Below are 21,687 nucleotides of genomic sequence, written 5' to 3'. Positions count from 1 at the left end.
AAACTTGGTCGATACGTGACGAGACGAGAGACGAAGGGAGACAAACTGAAGCCACGAAGAGAGAGAATCAGTGGAAACTTAAGGTATCGGGAATTATGAATGACGTAAAAGAAAAGTGAAGAAGAAAAAACTAATGTAGAATCTGAACTCGGAGGGAAGAAATATCTATTTCATATGTCTTGTCACAATATGAATGAAAGGTTTCCTTTGATGGTTCATAAAAATATATGGCACTTATGCTCTAAAATTAAATAAAGGCTTTATTTGATCTCTTAATGTACGTCTTCATAAAGGTGATAATGAACATGATCAAATTATCGTTGAGAAATTCAGATTGTAGAGAAATGAAGAACACGAACCATGACTTTGATCAAGGTAGGCTGCGAACGTCGGTGGTATTACATAAGCCTTTCTGTTCTTGGATCATTTGAGCTACAGATAACACACAAGATATATACAGGTTGTCCGAAAAAATCACCTTAATCTTTCTCTAAGTTGGTCGCCACATATTCCTAATTTCACTATAGAATCTCCGATCCTTTGCGTCCTAGATTTGCATGTCAGTCTTTTCGTTCGTATCTGAATGTCCTCGGGCGGTCCTGCTCTAACCTACCACACCGAGCTTGCACGCCCTCTGTCTTCCAGCCATCTCCCGCCCCTCACCCTCCTCTCACGCTCTCTCCGAAAGTTAAATCAGAGTGAATGAGGTCCCACGAGCCAGCTCCTTGCCCCTCCCTAACCCTCAGGCACAGTAAGGCCAGTTAATCCAAGCCTGGAGTTAATAACTCAAGAGAAAATTCAAAATAAAACTTTCCCAGGTTCTGTCATGTAAATCTTTCGCCGTTTACAAACCGTTAGATTTGTTTCTACAAACACGTGTATGTGTGTGTGTGTGTGTGTGTGTGTGCGTGTGTGTGTGTGTGTGTGTGTGTGTGTGTGTGTGTGTGTGTGTCCGTGATTTATGAGCAAATGTAGACGTACAGCTCCTACAGATGTCTCTCACTTCGACACACAGCGATTTATTCTAAATATCAGTTCATCACTACTTTACTTATTTACATCTTGTTTACATACTAGAACGAACATCCCTCCCCCCCCCCCACCCACCAGATCCCTGCAGAGCCTGATTGTCCCCTCCAAACAGGAGCGTCCACCGCCACCAACCAATTAAAACTTTTAATGACCACCATCCAGACCCTGATATTCCTAGTGGTGACATACTGGCTCCTCCGCATGCCCTCATGACCTTCGAACCTCCCCCAATGCCACCACTCTTAAGCCACCCTCCGTGTCATCACCCTCAAGCCTACCAGTGACACCATCCTCAAGCCTCTCCCTAGCTCCATCACCCTTAACCTCATCCACAATTATCACCTCTCACCCCAATGCCTTGAGTCCTCTCTCCCTTCCCACTCATCTCTCTCTCTCTCTCTCTCTCTCTCTCTCTCTCTCTCTCTCTCTCTCTCTCTCTCTCTCTCTCTCTCTCCCTCTACCTAACCTGTCTCACTGCTCCTCCCCCCTAAACCTGTCTGGCTCTCCAACCAAGCAATCAACCTCGTTACCCCTTGACTTCATCACAGTTTTACATCTGTCATTCTGATCGAGAGTTTCCTCCCAGAATCTTTATTGGTTGTCATGGCTTTGGCTGTGGTTGTGGCCATGGTTATGGCTGACTGATTGTGGTTGTGTCTGACACTGTTTTTTCGAGTTTCTTCTTCATCCATCTTTCAATTCATGACCTGATTCCTTCTGGACCTTACAGGTTCCTACGTCACCTGTACCAGATGATGTGCCCTACGTATCATCAGTAACAGGAGACGAGTGGGTGGTGGTCGGTGGAGAGATGTGGAGGATTGACACAAGGTGTTCGGTGTGGAATAAAGAAACAAGGTGTCGGCAGGAAGGTGTTGGCAGAAGGGCGATGGAAGGAAGGTGGCTGCAGATGGGCGGCGGCGACTCAGTGACGGGTGGAGGTTCCTGGGTGGAAGGAAATGGGTGGAGGGCAAAACCTGGCGGATACAGGGCAATGGATGAGGGTTTGGTGGATGATAGGTAGAGTAACATCAGTGGGTGGGAGGCATCAGGTGCAAGGTGGCAGTGAAAGGATAGTGGCAGCAAGGAGGTAGGCGTCTTCCCTTCAGGAAAGAGATGGATGGATCTGAGGACAAAACACCTGAAGTCCCACAGGTCCGCCTCAACTTACACTGTGGGAACAAACAGCCATCGAGAGGCAACAAAGGGCGCGGGTGACAGAGCGTCGAAAGAAGAGGAAGGCAGGAGGCAGATGACATGGGAATGACAGTAATATTTCACATAAAAAGAGGCGGATATCACTCCCGTGACAGAGCAGTGGAAGAAGAAGATCATAATGGTAGAATACTGGAAATGAGGAGACAAAGAATGAAAAGGTAACGATGCATTAATGATTAAGCCAGATAACATGTTGATCAACACACGAGTTTCCCAACTAGAGCGTAAGAGATGCGGGCGCCAGCCTACACCGGCTCCAAGCGCCCTAGAAACGTCGACCTCGAAGCCTAAGTCCTTACGGATGGTGAGCTCAGTCAGCGAAGAAAAAGAAAAGAAAACGAGGAAACTTCAACGAAAGCTGGAAGAGAGAGAGAGAGAGAGAGAGAGAGAGAGAGAGAGAGAGAGAGAGAGAGAGAGAGAGAGAGAGAGAGAGAGAGAGAGAGAGAGAGAGATGCGCGATGCACGAAACTAGGTCAGGAAGGCATCAGGCAGAAACTGGATCAAGGAACACGCCTCCGTAAAGTCCAGAGCGAAGGCCAGCCCAGGGAAGTAAGTGCAGAAGAGGAGGATCCAGCACGCGCAACGTCGCTACTGAATCGCTCTTGTAGGGAAGAGGGTGATCGACAGGGAAGAGGAGGGGAGTGGAACACACGATGGGGTGTATGATGCTTTACAGTATAGCCATATATTGCAGCCACAGTATACTAAAATGTATATGTGAGTGATACCTACCCTCCACCTCTGTGTGGCACGCGCGCGCGCGCGCACACACACACACACACGCACATACACACACACACACACACACACACACACACACACACACACACACACACACACACACACACACACATACACACACACACAAACAAACAAACAAACAACGACGAAATAAAAGTGGTAGGAACAAAACTCAACATTCTGACATTAATGTCCCCAGCCAAGCTCAAGCATTCACATGAACAACATGACTATGCCAAGATCAACCACCAACCTGGAGCCACCAAAGACATAACTTACAGGAAAAGTCCCTGCAGAAGGTCATTCCAGCAACATTCAGGACAAAGGAAAAGACGAGTCCACTACGAGGCTCCAGAACTAGAGCACTAAGACAAGTCATAACTAAGACCAGTCATAAGGACCAGTCGTCAGGTTCCACGTAATACATACCACATACTGGGAACTAAGACCAGCGTTGCACCAGGGCCAGCCATGTACCAGGTGCAAGGTACCAGGCTAGGGTGCTACGAGCAGAACCAGTCAGGTCCCAGGACCCGTCAAGCAAGACCTAGATACACACTCGGAGTCGCCCCAACCCAATCGATCAGTTCTCTGGGGAGCACAGAACGTGGTGGGGGGAGGTAGACAAGGGCATGAACAATGTGAATGAGAATGACTGAGGTGAATGCAGACGATAAGAAGGAATGCAAACGACTGAGGGAGCTGCAGGCTACTGAGGCAGAATGCAAATGACCAAGGGAAGGCAGAAGAAGGTAATAAAGACGAGAATATAAAGTATGCAGAGTAAAATCTGAAAATATAGTAAAAGGTGATTAATGAAATAGGAAAAGCATAATGCAGATAAAGGGAATGCATAAGAGGAGAGGGTAAAAGTCAACAAAATGTAAAACTCTTTTGAAAAATGAAGAAAATGTATGAGAAACGCTGCGAGGGAAATGCTAGGAAGTGAAGGAAATGAGGAGTGAGGATAATGCTAGGAAAAGAAGGAAATGAGGAGTGGGGGATGCAGAACAGTTTGAGCAGTGCACAAGTGTGGAAACTCCATAAGAAAGCAAGAATGCAAAAAGTCTGAAATTGTAAGTGAAGGTAATGTCCTAGTGAAAGGCTGTAGAAGAAAGTAAAGGATGATAGAACAGTCTGGGAATACAAGAGATTACGGGTAAAGTTCATGGCCTCTCCAATGAAAAATCAAAGCAAATATGAGAGAGAGAGAGAGAGAGAGAGAGAGAGAGAGAGAGAGAGAGAGAGAGAGAGAGAGAGAGAGAGAGAGAGAGAGAGAGAAAAAAAAAAACTAGAACGGGAGGGAAAAAGAGCACGTGAGCGTTAATTGAAGCATTGATCTTTTGAAGTCCTTCCTGAATCACTTGGTCCAAAGCCTTGAAAACACCAAATAGACCGCTGAAGAAGCCACCCAAAATACGATGACAAAGAGGCAGAAAAGAAACAAGAAGGAGGAGGAAGAAGAAGAAAAAGAAGAAGAGGAGGAGGAGGAGAAGGAAGAACTGAAGAATGCTTGAGGGTAAGAAGTCAATTAATGGAAACGAGGATATTGAAATAGATAAACAAATGAGGAATAATCCAAATTGAGAAGATAGAATATGATCACGACTGCAGGTGGAAGACATTGCCTCCGAGACTCCCCAATACTCCTGCCAATATGTATATTGCACGACCGTGTTATCTTCCCGCACACCCGCCATGATAACTGCGCCACACCAACTCATGTTCTATTACCTTTTCTACACACCAAAGTATCACAGCTGAGGACTTCGCCTCCGAGGAGCAAATGGGATTCCCAGCCCTGCCCATCTGGGGAAAGAAAACTAAACAAACATATGAAATATTCATGAATAATATAATTCAGCATCCGGTAATATATACAATTTGCATAGTCCTCAACAGACTCTCTCTCTCTCTCTCTCTCTCTCTCTCTCTCTCTCTCTCTCTCTCTCTCTCTCTCTCTCTCTCTCTTTCACACACACACACACACACACACACACACACATATACATATGCAACGCTATAATTAAACGAAATAAGAGGCTGGGTTAATACTATGACCTAACGTCAAAATTCAGCAGTAACTCTCAATACACCAATACGGAAAAACACTATGCATATAAAACAGAAACAACAGCTTCTGTAAACAGGAACACTCGACATCAAACACAGAATATAACACAAAGAAATGCAGAGAAAAAACTGTTCACTGCAGAGTTATTACCAATGCAAATGAGATTCCTTTATTGCCGAAAACAATGTTACCAGACGCAGCGCTGCCAATAGCAACGTGAGCACCCGAAATACTCCATCTTTAACATCCACAATGAGTCTTCCATTTAGTTTTCATATCAAGAAAGTGTACCCGTACACTGGGAGTAGTAGATCCCGTGTTATATATTATGTAGTAAAGACCAGTTAACTATTTGATTTACCAAACGAATATTTCGGTTTATATACTAAAATTCCGGATTACTCTTTATAAATTCCGGATTAAACGATATACTGTCTGGATCATACGGTAAGTGGAGCGGATTACACTACATACGGTTTAGATTTTCTAAAACGTAAGTGGCCAAGAACTTCCAAGCTACACAAGAGTTTCGACAACGTCGATTCAACTGCCAAAGGAAAACAAATAATAAAGTCTCAAGAGATAAATTAGGCCAAATAGGCATCCGAGCATGAATTAGGCAATTTCAGAAATGGTGTAATAATGGATAATGACCACCACTGGAGGCCACAGGTGCATATTACAACAGGACAGAACGAAGTCCATCATCCAAAATAAGAGAAAATGTCAACACGATGCAAATATATGCAACATTAACAAACACATCATCATCAGAAGGCAACTTGGACTACACAGCTATGCAATTAAAACATATAAATAATACATTCTGGAAGGGCTGTGACCACCAGTGATACATGAATATGTATGAAAATATGTATGATTGCCGTATACATGTACAGCTATGAATAAAGATGGTCGACTTCTTATAGCAAACTCTAATTGAAATGTAAATAAAGTCAGCCATCGCAAGCAATCGTGATCGTCTGTACTCATAAAGATGCAGTCCTATCACAGTTGACAATAAGCTAAGCAGATCACTCCTTCATCCCTTTGAATACACAAACAAAAGCTTGTGATCTAACAGTCAGACCCATTGAATAAGAGAGCGAGTTGCTGAGGGGTACAGGGGCGGTGTGGGGGTGTGGGCTGGCATGTAACAGGTGTGCCGAGAACATGGCGGTGTGGCCAGTGGCCTGGGGCTCAATGTGTAACGTCCGGTGGGGGGTCTCCCGGCCCACACGGGCGCCGCTCATGTCGGCCGGATCCGCCGCCAGCCTTGCTTTGTACAGCTCCATGATGACCTGTTGTCACGCGCGCTGTTATGCAGGCGTTACGTGTTGTTACAATCGGTTCTGGTGGGCGTACAGAGGAAGGACAGTGTGTGCGTGTGTGTGTGTGTGTGTGTGTGTGTGTGTGTGTGTGTGTGTGTGTGTGTGTGTGTGTGTGTGTGGTGGGGGGTCCCCACGACAGGCTTTTGCTATGGGGCAAGGCTAGAGAGAGAGAGAGAGAGAGAGAGAGAGAGAGAGAGAGAGAGAGAGAGAGAGAGAGAGAGAGAGAGAGAGAGAGAGGCATCATCTCCCCGGGATTATGAAACCACACACACAGCTCGGAGTCGTCATAAATCACGATAATAAACTCGTCCATACGATTAAAAAGCTCAGCTCTTAGCTTCAGTTATTCTTCCCCATCACTTTAATCGCATTTCATTCCAATCTAACATCATCATCATTATCAATACCATATTCATCATCATTATCCTTATCATCCTTATTCTAATCTCTGTAATCATTTCTGGCGTAGATTTCCTCCTCCTCCTCCTGTTGCGCCTCCTTGAGCAGGAGCCATTGAAGCCAGGTGGTTCGCAGGGTTTCCGAGAGATAGCGTGATTAACAGATGCCTTCCCGCCTCTCGTCTCTTATTGTCTCTTGTCCTGTCTAGTGGAGGTGGCCTGGCCACACCAGGCAAATTGGTACTTCATTTTTGCCTTTTTTTTTTAATTTGCCCATCTTCTACGCAACTAAGTAACATGACTTTATCTTTCAGCTTCTCTCGCATTCTTTCCGTCGCTACTAAGCAATAAGACTATTTTTGTCGTGTGTTTCCCCTCCCTCCCTGCGTCATTAGGTAACAGGAGACTTTACCTCCCTCTTCCCCCCTCCTCTCCTGCGCGACCAAGCAACAAGACTTTGTTCTCCCTTTCAATTACGATACGTCTTACGGGAGTCTGGTACGTTCACGAGCAGTGGTTGAGTGTCGTTGCTGCTGTTATTATCATTGCTGTTCCTTCTGCTGTTATCACGGGTGTTGCTGCTACTGTTCCTGAGTAGCAATTGTTGCTGTTCCTACAGTTCCTGCGGCAGCCACCACTGCGTTAAGTTTCTCGCCAGGCTTGAGTACCTGTGTCTTTAGACATGTCCTATCCTTGACCCCCGTCTCTTCTTCTCGCTGCTGCTGCTGTTCCCATTCTGTTTCTTCTGCTGGTGTGTCTGTTGCTCTGACTTATCAGATACAGCTGTTACTGTTGAAGCTGACTCATCACAGCCGTCCACCACAATGTGTTACAAACCTCAAAAGTTCATGTCGTAATGCTTCCTCTAGCTTTGACAGAGTGAGTCAGGTTCTGGGACAGTCTCTTATGCTAAGACGGTGTGACGCGAGCTGGTGACGGTGTCTTGCGAGTATCGTGGCGTTAACGATGTCGTAACAGCTTTCAGTATACCGTTGCTCATCATCACGTGGCGATACTCCCCCATTATCGTCGTCCTGGACGAGGCTTGGCAACGTGGATCGAACACTGGGATAAGAGAGAGCGGCAGCAGCAGCAGCAGACGAAGAAGAAGAAGAAGAAGAAGAAGAAGAAGAAGAAGAAGAAGAAGAAGAAGAAGAAGAAGAAGAAGAGAAGAAGAAGAAACCTCAAGGGCAGCGGCAGGAGAGGGAGAGGGACACCAGCAACAGCAGGACAGCAGCAATAGGACGTGGGAGTGGCCCTGAAGCACAGCTGTTCTGGGGAAGACATGTAACAAGCTGTTCCGTGCCAGTGATGCTGTTGCTATTACTACCGCCGCCGCCGCCGCCGCCGCTGCTGCTGCTGTTGCCGGAGGAAATAAATTCCTGACGTAGGAGCCGGTGCTGCTGCCACTGCTGCTCCTGATGGTGGTGCTGGCGCTTCTGGAGGACCTTGTTCATACCCACTATAGTTGGTAACCTCTTCCCTTGCTAACACTGCCACCAGGCGTGTGGCTCATACACACACACACACACACACACACACACCGGCTGAGCCCCTGGCGGGTCAAGCTCCATCGTTTCCTCTACCCTTCCGCTGACTACATGACACCCCCCCGACCCCCGACCCGTGTCTGCTGCAGAGGAACTACCACCAGCGGTACACATCGAACTGGCCTGTTTCTGTGACAACTGTTACCATCACTTGCCGGATCCTGTGACATTGTTACCAACAATGATGTAACAACATCTAACTGGCCAGGCCATGTGTCAGCGTTACCATCGGTGGTGTAACATCCTGCGAGCCAGGTCATGCGGCAGCGTTACCATCAAACGTGTAACATCAAGCAGGCCTGGTCTAGTCACAGAGTTACAGCTCTTGGTGTAACATTCAAAAAGGCCTGGTCTTGTGACAGTGTTACCACCAATCATGGAACGCTAAACCAGCCTGGGTATGTGACAGTAACACCATCAATGACGTACAACCACTGGGGCTCTAGGGAGACGAGATAACAAGAGGGGACAGCATCACTCTCCATATCGTTCTTGAGCTGAGACTTCCTCCCAAGGCAGCATGCCTTTCCCACCCTCAAACTCCCCAGCGGAACGTCTCTCCCACCGCACACTCCCAGATAAGATGTTTCTCCCGTCCTCATTTCTCGGAGGGATATCTCTCCCACCCTAACTCCCAGGTCAACTACCCTCCCACAGTGTAGTACCGCTCCCCTCCCTCCCACCCCCTCCCACCCTATCTCCCAGCCAGGCTCTCGTGAATGGCACTATCTAGGTCATCGATGGCCCTGGCCAGCAGGGTTAGAGCCACGCTGTCGCTAGAGCTGTATCACTGCCATCCACCCGTGGCACTGTAACAGTGTCAGCCACCCATGGCACTGCGTAGCACTGCAGGATATTCCGCTGCATTTTTCGACTACTCCCGAACCCGTTACCCTAAGGTTATACATCATATAAATGCATCTTTTGGTTCGTCCCAAAGGCTATACATCATGCAGCTGTATCCCACTCTCCTTTTCCCCCAAGGCCATACATCATACAACTGTGTCTCTTCCCACCGTGGGCCAAAAGGAGGCCATTCTGTTACAGCGGACGGTGGCCACGTGATAAAAGCAGAGGAACGTGAACGAAAATTGATAAGCACAAATAAAATAGAATGAAATATGTGAGAAAAAACATTTTCTGATTATGAATCATTAGAATGATTTAGATCACAATCAATGGATATAGTTTATTAGAACGGGATAAACATAAGTTTTGTAACTGCCATATCAGAGAGAGAGAGAGAGAGAGAGAGAGAGAGAGAGAGAGAGAGAGAGAGAGAGAGAGAGAGAGAGAGAGAGAGGAAGGGTGTGGGCTCTCTCCCTCCCCCCACCACCATCAACATGACAATGGCCTACATATACGTAACACACCTCCCCCCCCGTCCCCCTCCCACTACCCCAAGTATACCAGTCCGTGTTAGCCACACAGACGGTCGGACACCTGCTCTGGACGTCCGCATCCCCTGTTGTGCACCTGCTATACCCCTGGTGCACTGCAACATCTGCTATACATACTCCCAGTACACTGCATCCCCTGTGGTACCCCTGATATACTGCAACACCTAGTATACCCTGGTATACATGAACGTTACAACCATCGTATTCATCTAAGTCACACTAAGTCATGAACGTTCTTGACATCCATACATACACATCACACTCCCATCAAACTTAAAGTTACAATGGTGACGCATCTGTTAACGTCTACAACAACCTATTTCACATCTGTTGAATATCTGTTACACATTTGTTATATATGAACAAATCCACTAAGTCTTTGTTGTATCATACTTACAGGTTATGCATATACCTCTTACACATTTGTCACACGTGTTTTACATCTCTTCTTGCAAACACTTCATATATCCACTGGATCAAAAAATATTTGCTAAACTGTAACTCACTTCCCTTCCATCATTTGGCTCCAAAACTCCTCCCGTTACATAGAAAGGCGTTATTATCCCCCTTGATCTGTGATCATCATAAGTTTTCCTATTTGAACAATTCTCGTCTCATTTCCTTCTTCGTGCTGTGTGTGCTAATCCTACGATATGACAAAATCCCCTCGTAGGTACTCGTGGGCAGGCCCTCAATATTCTAAGTATCTTTACCGTATTTATATATTTCTCTTTATTTACTTATAATTAAGGTTCCTCTGATTAATATTTCCACCACCATGAGGCAGCAGGAGGAAGGTAAACACCAATTACTCGAGTCGACGATGGACACAAGCTGCACAGGTCACAAAACTCGGGGGTCCAGCCCGACTCCCGGTTATTGGGAAGGTAAACGCCAGGTTCTTGGCGGAGATTAATTGTTCCCAGATGTAGCCAGCCTCCGCCACGGAATATAGAGACATACGAGCACGAATTCTACCCCATCCGGCGACTTTACATAGTCTACATCTGGGGAGAAAACCTTCCCAGGCAAACTTGGCTTCGAGAGACGCTCGTAATTAAGTCGGAGGCGCTATCTCCGTGATCCTTTAAGGCAGTCCTTCATTACATCTCACTTGAGCTCTCAGTTCAAGACTATATACTCTCGCAGCTCTGAATATTTGTTTCTTCATGAATCCATAATGGTTCTTGCCCGCCAAACCGCATTCTGTGTGCGCGGGAGCACAACGTAAACGCTCTAGTTACATCGAAAATCAAAAAGATATTGTCAGCGTTCATTCATCGGTAGTCTTCTGTCTCTTAGTGTCCATCCAGGTGTGTTATTCTAAACCCCTGAGAGTCCTTGATCAAATCCTCAACACACGCGGCTACAACCTACACTCATAAAGACATTTTTCCAATACGAGAAAGACATATCATCGCCCATGTTAGGCATTTTATAACACTTTTCTTCTTAATATTACACTGAGGGGCTGGTGTTGTTATGTTAGTGTTCTTCGAGTCATTACAGTGTGACTGTGACTTGTTAATGTAGTTGTGATGGTTGGGAGAGGCGTAGATATGCGATAGCTTGCTGAAAAGTGAGGCAGGAGTGAGTCTTTCATTTCTATTCGGAGACTGATTATAAAGTGGTGTGAGCGGAAGGGATCTATCAAGCATGCTGAGGTGGACGATCTCAGAAAATATCTTTGTTTTGTCGTGCGGCTGCTGAATGTCTGGAGTGGTTCAGCAACTGATGATAGTTCTCAGCGTTGTACCCAATATGGCTGATGTCCTGCTGAGCGGAGATGGTTGCCCATTCGAGATCATGAGAGAGTGCAACTTGCATCCATTTCTGTCAAGGGTGAAGAGTTACCGGCAAGGGTGTACTTCAGTGAGAATTAAACTATATATATATATATATATATATATATATATATATATATATATATATATATATATATATATATATATATATATATATATATCCTTGAGGGTCAAGTTAAAAGCCAGATCATCGTACTCAAAGGTCATTCCTTCGTGCTTGAAAGTTAATGATTCATTCCTACTTCCCTGATGGCTATTTACCTGTAATTACACCCACTGTTCTATATATGATCCTAACAAGCTAACAACCATCCCTCCCTCCCTCCCTCTCCCTCCCTCCGTTGCGTCAATGACCTCTCCCTATCATCGGGCCGGGCGCAAGGAAGCGCTCGCCTTTGTCAACAAAACAACAACAAAAATCCTAAGATAATTGGGTGCGTTTGTGTGTCTGCCACACTGGAATGACCACATAACATCACTTCGACAAGTAAACCACCTGTGTAGCGGGGATAGCAATGGGTAAACCATCAGTGTACGAAGAAAGGCAATGGGTAAACCTAAGCACGGGAAATTCACCAACGTAGCAAAGGAGGTAGAGTGTAAACTATCAGTAATAAGGCAATGCGTATACTCATGAGTAAACTACCAAAACAGCAAGGAAGACCATGGGTAAACTCATACGTAAACCATCAGAGCAGCAAGCAAGCAAGGCCATGGGTAAGCCCAAGCAACGAGCGGAAACATAATGGTCCCAAGCACCCCCACCTAACGTCCCCCACCCACTAACCTCGTCTGGCTGCCTCTCTGGTGGTGATCATTTGTCAGTGTCTCCCCCCCCCCCCTCCCCCCTTACCCATCACAGCCTCCCCTCCCCTCCCTCCCCGCCTCACCACCACCACCACCATCCGGGTCATATCGGGTCGGGTCGGGTTGGGAAGGGAAGAGTCGGCTCGCGTCACGACGGCTAAGTGTTGCTTCGCACAGGAAGCGGCACTAGCCACGTCGCCAAGCAAGACTCACCACCATAAACACACACACACACACACACACACACACACAGAGCAGGTCACTCCCCTGTGCCCCTCTCCATCCGAACACCAGGGCCTTGCGTGGTTCCCATTAAACGAGTCAATAATGTACAGAAAATGTGGGATCTACAAGACACAACCACACCCCACCCTCTCCTCTCCTCACATCACCCTCAACACGCCATCCTCACTAACCTATGTCCACTATCCTACCGACCTTAATACGCTACACTCACGTTTCCTCACACTACCCTAAATACGCTACCCTTACTAACCCAAATACGCTATCCTACCAACCTAAATACAACTATATTCACCATTCCTCACACTAACCTTAATACACCACACTCACTAACCTAAATACACTCTCCTGCCAACCTTAAAACACTATCTTCACACTAACCTCAATACACCACCCTTGCTAACCTAAATACACTATCCTACCAACCTTGATACACAAACCTCATCCCTCATTTGCCTCAGTACACTACCCCACCCGTGCCACTATCTCACAATAACATCTTTTCAGATGTTCACAAAGACCACCTCATACCAGCACTATGGCACACACACACACCTTCATCTCCCACGTACACAGACCAGTATCGTGCTACCGTCAAACAGGTCGTAGGATGCACTGGAATCCTTCAGTCCTTCACCTGTGAGTCACGGCTGCCTTTGCACTGTTCCCCGTAAATCGAGTTTCTTTCATTATGATAACAACCTCGTGGACGTTCAAGAAGCACATCTCACATCAACCAAAAGACCCACACAATCTCGCAGACTTTATAAACCCGTTTCAGTGCAAATGATGGACTGCGTCACTGAAGCATTCCACGCACCGTCAGGCCTCCCTGCTGCCACCAGTCAAGAGCCTACAAGACGAAGAAGAAAGTTTACCTTTATCAACAGCGACACCCGACGTGTGTTTTCCCAGGAAGAACTTCTCGACGAGCCTCTGTCTTGGTGTGGACGTTGGAACTCACTTGGTGAATGAACCGAGCCGCTGACAAAGGCAGGAGGACGTTGACATTGTATTTCCCGTGGGCGTAGCTCGTCAGCACTGCCCGCACTGTCTTGTCAGCAATGCCGGCACTATCTTCGGCTTGTCAGCAATGTTGGCACTGTGTTTGTAACTCGTCAGCAGTGCCAGCACTGTCTCCAGCTCGTCAACCGTGTTGGCACTGTCTTCAGCTCCCCAGCAGTGCCGACACTGTCTTAAGCTCGTCAGCAGTGCCGGCAATGTGCACGTAATTCATCAGCAGTGTTGGCACTGTCTGTAAAGCTCATCAGCAGTGCCGGCACTGCTGATGAGCTTTGCACATGAAATACACAGATCAAAAGAACTGTCATGGCAGTCTATCAGTAATTTCCGGGGGACGGGGTAAGGCTCTGAGTTATAAGCTGCCGGATATTTCCACAATAATAGCAAAATGTTGCCAGACAGACCTGATGATGGCTGCTGAAGTTACAAGGAAAACAAACCCACTTTCTCGTTTTCTGGGGACCATGAAAAAAAATTACTGTAATGAAATACAACTGAAAACGAGGAACAATACCTACTATTGACCGAACTGATGAAATAATACACTTAGCTCATGTAAGGTCTCAATGATTATCTCGCACTAGCCTTGGTTCTACGTACCAGTAAGGTCTCAATGATTATCTCACACTAGCCTTGGTTCTACGTACCAGTAAAAAGACTTACAGACTTGAAATATGACAAATGAAGCCTTGAAAATTGCATTTGGCTGTCTCAAGACCACTGGAGTACTCAACATGCTGAAAGATCTACGTAAACTTGACGCAAAGGAACATCTGACATCAGTCTTATGTCTGGACTACAGCTTCTCTCTGATGATTCAAGTAACGTTATCTCAACAGAAATATTGACGCACATGCACCATGAGACAAGTGAATCTAAAAGGATCTAATTAACATCCACTTATATGAAAATGTCCGGCAGTACATTACATGAACACAATTAGTTGTACACAAAATCGCGCCGTCCTGAAAGATAACTCTCACAGACATCAACTAACGTAATTACTCACAATCTTCTCCTTCAACACACTCACAAAGTCCACAGCTTCTGGACACACACACGAATTCCAGATTGAAAATAAAATAACCCAGCGACTCTACGCTAATGGCTCTCTCAACCTCTGCCACCGGGAGGGCTGGAAGTGCTTAGCGTCATCCCAGCCAGAACCTGTTTGCTGCCGGCAATCGTAACGCACATCTTTAAGGAAACACACATACGTATACGTCTATGTGTATTTTTCTTGGTGTTCGATGAAGGATGATACTGGCGCTCCACCAAGTCGCTCGTGCCCGGTGGTAAGAACCATATTGTGTGTCCATCAGTGGAGGATTACATTATCGCACCACGATCCACGTCTACTAATGAATATCAGAGGGAAATCATCCTGCGGGGAGATCGCTGAGAGATGATATGCGAGAAAGACAAAATTCTAAATAAAGGAAGGAAGATAAACCAGACCTGCGAGGGGGCAGCCTCAAAACGCACACCCTGTGACTGCCACTGCGGCAAAATATAATCACGTTAGTATAAAGAAGAAACTCATCCAGTCACCCAGAGGTGTTCCTTGTAGCCAGATTCTGCGTCTAGAGGTACCCTGAGGCGTTGGCGTGCGTCCTTCAGCTTACAAGCAGCTTCTGGGCTACAATCTCGCCTCATTTAGTTGAACGTGAGATAGGTCAGTGCCCCGAGGGTGACAAGTCAGCAACAGACACCAGACACAGGTAAGTGTCGTGAGAGACGTTTAACACGGACGGGTACAACCACCACTTGTCCAAGATCTCCAGAGGTGGTGACACCGAAGTTCAAGACCCTGCTGAACGCGTCCAGAAGCGTCCAAATGTTGGAAGAACCCGTCGTTCGTGCGTGATGAGAGATTACAACTCCTATAGTCTATGAAAGTAATTATGTCGGACGGAGCCAAAACCCAGGCGTTGTAAAGTCTGAATTGCTCAAGTTACTAGACACGCGTGAAGTCACGCCCATGTGTCCTGGTCGTTCACAAAGACGAACCAAAAAAAGTCGCGTACTTGCGCAAGGGAACGTGATGCGTCACAGTGAGGGGTCGTCTGCTCAAGCGAACGGGAGCAACGTGACGGATGGGAACGCTGACGGCCTCGCCCCTCGACCTCGTCTGGTCTGGGCTCCACCAGGGTGATCTCCCGGACCACCACTTTTCTCAACCGGTGTCTGGATACTGAAAGCGGCCGACCGCCTCTGTTGCTGCTGTTCCACACAACACCAATCTTCTTGGTCGTGACCAATATTCCCTCTCATTCTCCTCCATTCAATTCCGCCAAGGAAAAGTACAAACACACACACACACACACACACACACACACACACACACACACACACACAAAACATAGACGGTCATCGCACACCTTGCAGTTCAACATCAGACCAGAGATCGAAAAGTATCTTTTGACTTTTCGTAGCATAACCAGCGAGTAGCGATCACCAGACGACCCGCACCTGACAACACCTGAGGCAATACTCCAACCTTTCGTGGTAGAAATCTGTCACCGGGTGATGTCTGGCGCTCTTACAACACACAGGAGGGGAGAAAAATCGCAACCTCAGGCTTCCGGTTCTTCACGGGGTTCGAACGCGTGTGTAGCAGGCCGAGACACGCCGCAGTAACCACTTTACGTCGAACAAGAAGCTGAATGTCAGAGAACTTCACGACGGCACCACCAACAATGGACGCGATCATACGGGAGGAAGAATATAGGAGACACCCTGACCCAGTGATAAGCAACAAGATCCTTCATGTTCCTCATATCCTCAGGAAGGACCGGTATCGGTCCAGAAGCTCGGGGTCACATGCTGAAGGATGACTACTGACCCAGAGGCCTGGCGGGTGTCCGCTCACACGCAACACGACCCACCCAACCAGCACACACATAGGCGATGCACGACGCTACTGTTGCTGGAACAACACCTGCCGCCCACAGCCGCCCATCCCTCTAGCACCTACCGCCCACTGATAAGCCATTATCCAACCATTATTTTGTGGGGTGTTCACACACAGGACAACCCTCTCCACCCAACGGAGCTTTTCTTTCTTTAAGAGGTTCTTGTTCCCCTGGGGTTGGGCCTCCCCTGGGGTTGGGCCTTCCCTAGGGTTGGGCTTCCCCTGGGGTTGAGCCTCACGTGCTGAGCCCCATGGGAGGCACTGTGAGATACCCCAGGGTGAGCAGGGTCGGGTGCCACGGTGAGGGCCATAATGAGGGCGGGCAGAACATCCCCCCCTCCCTCCCTCCACCCTCACCTCATGCTCTCATCTGATGCAACCCTCTCCGCCCCGCCCCGCCCAGCCCCACCCCGCCCCGTCTTGCCTCTCCCGAGGGATCTCCCGCCTCCTGTTGCTTCCACATGAAGGCAGTGTGTCTGGCACTGCCTGCCATCACACACACACACACACACACACACACACACACACACACACACACACACCAGAATCAAGAGAGCTGAGTCATAGGATGAGGCGGGAGGCCTTTAAATCCGCCTACCATGGAAGACAGCAGAGTAAGGGGTGACCTGATCACAACGTTTTTCTTAAACAAGGTTAATAACGTAGAAAGTGAACAGTTTTATCGAGAAGTCTAGAGACACAAACACCAGTGGATGTAACATGAAATTAAGTGAGAAACTGGTTTATAAAAGATGCACAGAATCATTGTTGTATCATGTTACTGGATGAATGGAATGAACTGAATGATAACATGGTAAATGCAGACAGCATACAGTTTAAGAAGTTGTTGATGCTCAAGAATGTTTAAGAGATTAGGGCTTCACGAGTGTCAAAGTCCCTCCTCCCTCTAGTGGAAACAGATAATTACATACACATCTGACCTCATAAACACAGCAGCAGCCCCCTCAACGTCTTTTTACCACCAAGCCTCAAAACCTCGTCTATTCATACAAAAACAAACCCTAACATGAGGCGTGGGTGAGAGTATAGGAAAATAAAGCAACACTGAGCCAACCAAGACTGACAGACAGACCCTTCTCTCCCCACACCCTCATCCCCACCCCTGGCCTGGCCCCATCATACCCTAGAAAAGAAACTTAAACATTCACGTCTGCTGCACAATGTGCCCAGGAGATCACCCACGTGAGTGTTACCAGAACACCGTGTCCATGCTACCATGATGTCTGATCTTCCTCTACATTATTATCCCACCATAAAACTCATATTTCTGAGACGATCTTATTTGACCACATGATGGAATTATGTGTCCTTACGAATTAAACATTCAGGAAATATGTTGTTAGAGCGATGTACGTACAGTGTTGCAGAGAGAGAGAGAGAGAGAGAGAGAGAGAGAGAGAGAGAGAGAGAGAGAGAGAGAGAGAGAGAGAGAGAGAGAGAGAGAGAGAGAGAGAGAGAGAGAGAGAGAGAATGAGAGATGAAGTGAGGTACTGGCAACAGTGGTCGACGGGCCAAGTACACAAGCGTATAATGGTCCATATCTAGGGCAGCCTCGGGCCATGGCCACGGTGTGCTCGACACTCCACCATCACCACCACCACCACAACCACTAGGACGATTACCATCTCCACCACCGTAGTTCCATTACACGAGCACCATCTTTGTGTGTGTGTGTGTGTGTGTGTGTGTGTGTGTGCGCGCGCGCTGGTATACCCATATGTCTACCACACATGATGACTGTACGAATCTCTATTCCCATTTCTCATTAAGATGTGAGGACGAGCCTGGATGGAGCCTCGTCTGGTGACGACACCCTCCCTCCCTTGACACTCACCCAACACACACCCAGCTGGCTCTCAGGCCACCCTAACTCCTTGGACACGACGACACGACCCTTTATCACGACGGTGCGACCCTTGTCTACGATGGCCTGACCCTTAAGGGTCAGGTTAAAGGCCAAGCCATCATTATACCCATGGGTTGTGCAGCCTTGAGCTCAGGGGTGATACAGTCGTACACAAAGACATAGACAAGAGAGAAGGGACAGGAGGGAGGAAATATACTCCGCCTGGAGGAACACAGGAGGGGACCAAGCCGTTGTGATCACGAGTTGTACCGTCGTAGGTAATGTATGACATGAAACAGCTCTCCAGTGACACGAGGAGTTATTGGGCTCGATCCCTCCACCCCTTCACTACAGGTCGGAGCTCCTGGCCACACCACCACCTGTGAATATCCACACTAGCGTCAGGTAGGACACGAGGGTCCGAGTTCCCACTGTTTATAACTTTCTCCTCCAGTGGTCAACCTGGTGAGCTCGCCAACTGGCTCCCACCAACACCACCACCACCTCCACCACCACCACCGACATCATCAGCCCCTCCATCATTATCACCATCACCGACACCATCAGCCCCTCCATCATTATCACCATCACCTACCGTCACCAACGCTGTTACTACTTTCCTAATCATCACCACCACCACCACCACCATTCTCCACCAGCGTTTTAACTAGTGTAGTATAAGTAAGCAGATGAAGCCATGGAGGAAGCAAGAACCCCTGACAACGACACATCTACACTCAGCGTCGCTACCCTCCTCCCGCCAGTGTGAGCAACGATGCTTACAGCACGTCTACAGAGGGAGAAGGACCCAGCTTACCTTTGCTAGAGGAGCTTAAAGTAGCTATACTTGAGACCAACACCCTCTCTACACTCGTGACCAAGAGGGACAGTAACTCATGGCTCATCCGTGCTTAAGTAGCTCTGACACCTTACTTAACCGTCTTTTGAGAAGTTAGATCAGGTATAGTGTGTACTGTACTCACTCCCTGGCACGAGGTGGTGGTAGGTAGCCAGCATCTGGCCGAGTCCCTCGCTGGGTACACAGACACTCACCTACCCTGCCACACGCACTCACACGACATACCTGAAAGAAGAGAAGTTTTTATGGGCGACTGCATCGTCAGGAGTATCACCTCCAGCCTGGCCCCCCGAGGAAGGCCAAGTCTTCTACTGTTAACCCCTACAATGACATCAATCATCATCAATCACCCTTGACCCATTCAAAGGTCTGGGGTGAAGTGAGGCGTAGATTAGTCTTCTTAAGTTAAATTTCAAATACATTCAGACAGTTCAGCTCAGTGATTTATGTAAATGTCCGTCTCACACAGAAAAATGTAGTACACGGGGCAAACTGTGGCGACGTTCTGGCGTGTGGGAGGAGATGAAGAAAGATAGAAGAAAGAGAAGAGGAGGGAAGACTGCAGACCCCCAGATGCGACTCTCTCATGACCTTGACGACAATATCAACAACGCCCAACATCACCGTCTCCAGAGGTCAGACCGGCCAGTGTTTTTGTGATAAGTGATCCTCACTGCTGATCATATAATGGCTAACCCTATACCAGGTGTCACTACGGGTCACTGCAAGTATGCTCAAGCCTAACCCTACACCATGGCTCGGGAAATAAGATGTTTAGTCTATAGTGAAACAGGATTTACTAAAGGGTAATCCCTTATGTAAAGGCACAATATTGTCCCTTCCTCCCCCATATAAGGATGTGCTCCTCTGAAATGTTTAGCTTCAGTGGACCAATTTCCGATGTTCCCTGTTCTGCACGGAAAGATTCTGATGCTCACTGTAGTGAAGAACAAGGTCTGATGTTTCTAGTTCTCCAGAACAAATTCTAACGTCCCTCATTCCTTGGGGAAACAAGTGACGTTCCTTGTTCTTCGAAGAAGTTGTGATGTCCCCAGTTCTTCAGATGAACAAGTTGTAATGTTTTTTTGCTTTTCAGCAATGCTAGCTGTGCTGTTCTTTCTTCACCAGCCACACTGAGGTGAGGCGATTATGACAAGAGATCAAATGGCGGAACGCGAAGAAAAAGTACGCCGCCGAGACACCATGGACTGAGAGGGATACACACACACACACACTCCAACCTTCATCAAGATCCCTGAAAAACTACCACTGACGCAGACAGATCCGGACGGCAGACGAAAACTGTACACACACACACACATACATACACACACGTCACTTTATGTCTTTCTTACGTTACCTCTTACCATGAGTCTCGCTGTTTGAGAAGCTTTTCCATGGTACACTTCATGATATGTAACAGGAGTTTCATTAATCTTCGTAAAAAAAAAACAATGATTTTCTTATGTAACGCATTTTCAGTCACAGTATGTCCTCCGTTAACTAGAGTACTTGTATATGTAGTTTTGACAAAATAAGCGTAAAAAATCTAAGCAGTCAAAACGTCAAAAGTCTTGTAAAATATCAAAACGAGGAATTTAAGAGATTTTGGTATGAGAGAGAACAAGATAAACAATTTCCGTTTTCTGTCATGTTTTCCTCCTATGGTTTTCTAATCTCCAACACAGCTTTTCTTTATATATATTTTATCTCTTAGCCACAGGACGTGGAGGTCAATTACCCCTTTACATAAGTAAAGAGAGTAAGTCATCAGATCAAAAGTCTTGCCTCCGAGAGTACACAGACTCCCATCTACATATGTGTAAACATGTCTCAAAAGGAGTTTCAGGGAAACGAGGGTAAAACACAAACAGCAGCAGGCTGATAGAATAAAAGTCGGTAAACAGCATAAAACCACATCAAAGAACAACATTACTGTTACACAACAGGACAGACATTAATATGAAGAACAGTAAAAGGACCCCCACTTCGAGATGGCTTCTCCCTCGCACCACAAATATTGTCCCAAAAAATATTAACCTTGTATGTTTCGACTTACTAATGCTTAAATATATGACCATTTCACCGTCAGTTTCCAGAAGTATGAGCTGTGAATGAAGGCCAATATACTGTCCAATTTTCACCAACAAGGAAGCCATAAAAGTTGCTTTTTTTTCCCTCGGCTTCTTGCAAATTGCCTCCTTGACTCTGCCAGTCAACGAACTTCCCATTTCTCTCACCCAATCAGAAGCAAATCCCCAGCAGCCAATCAGCACCGGTTTTCACGCTTGTATGTTGGCTTCTCAGACCACAATGTCTTTGAATACAACTTCCCATCATTCTCTTAATACATACCTTCCACCTCTCCTCTTCAAATCTAAATTTTGCTTTTCTCTGAAAATCTATTTCGAAACCCACTCCTCCT

The 21,687-nt window shown here is 47.0% G+C and overlaps 1 protein-coding gene across 7 annotated transcripts in view; it reads right to left on the bottom strand.

Annotated features, from left to right (window-relative positions):
* The window catches only part of LOC139753495 (ecdysone receptor-like), a 530,512-nt gene that overhangs the window by 405,848 nt on the left and 102,977 nt on the right, over positions 1-21,687 (bottom strand). The gene's annotated exons all lie outside the window — the stretch shown is intronic.

The sequence above is a fragment of the Panulirus ornatus genome, chromosome 14 (genome assembly GCF_036320965.1).
Source record: "Panulirus ornatus isolate Po-2019 chromosome 14, ASM3632096v1, whole genome shotgun sequence".
Classification (NCBI taxonomy): Eukaryota; Metazoa; Arthropoda; class Malacostraca; order Decapoda; family Palinuridae; genus Panulirus; species Panulirus ornatus.
This window is presented reverse-complemented; position numbering and strand designations above follow the sequence as displayed.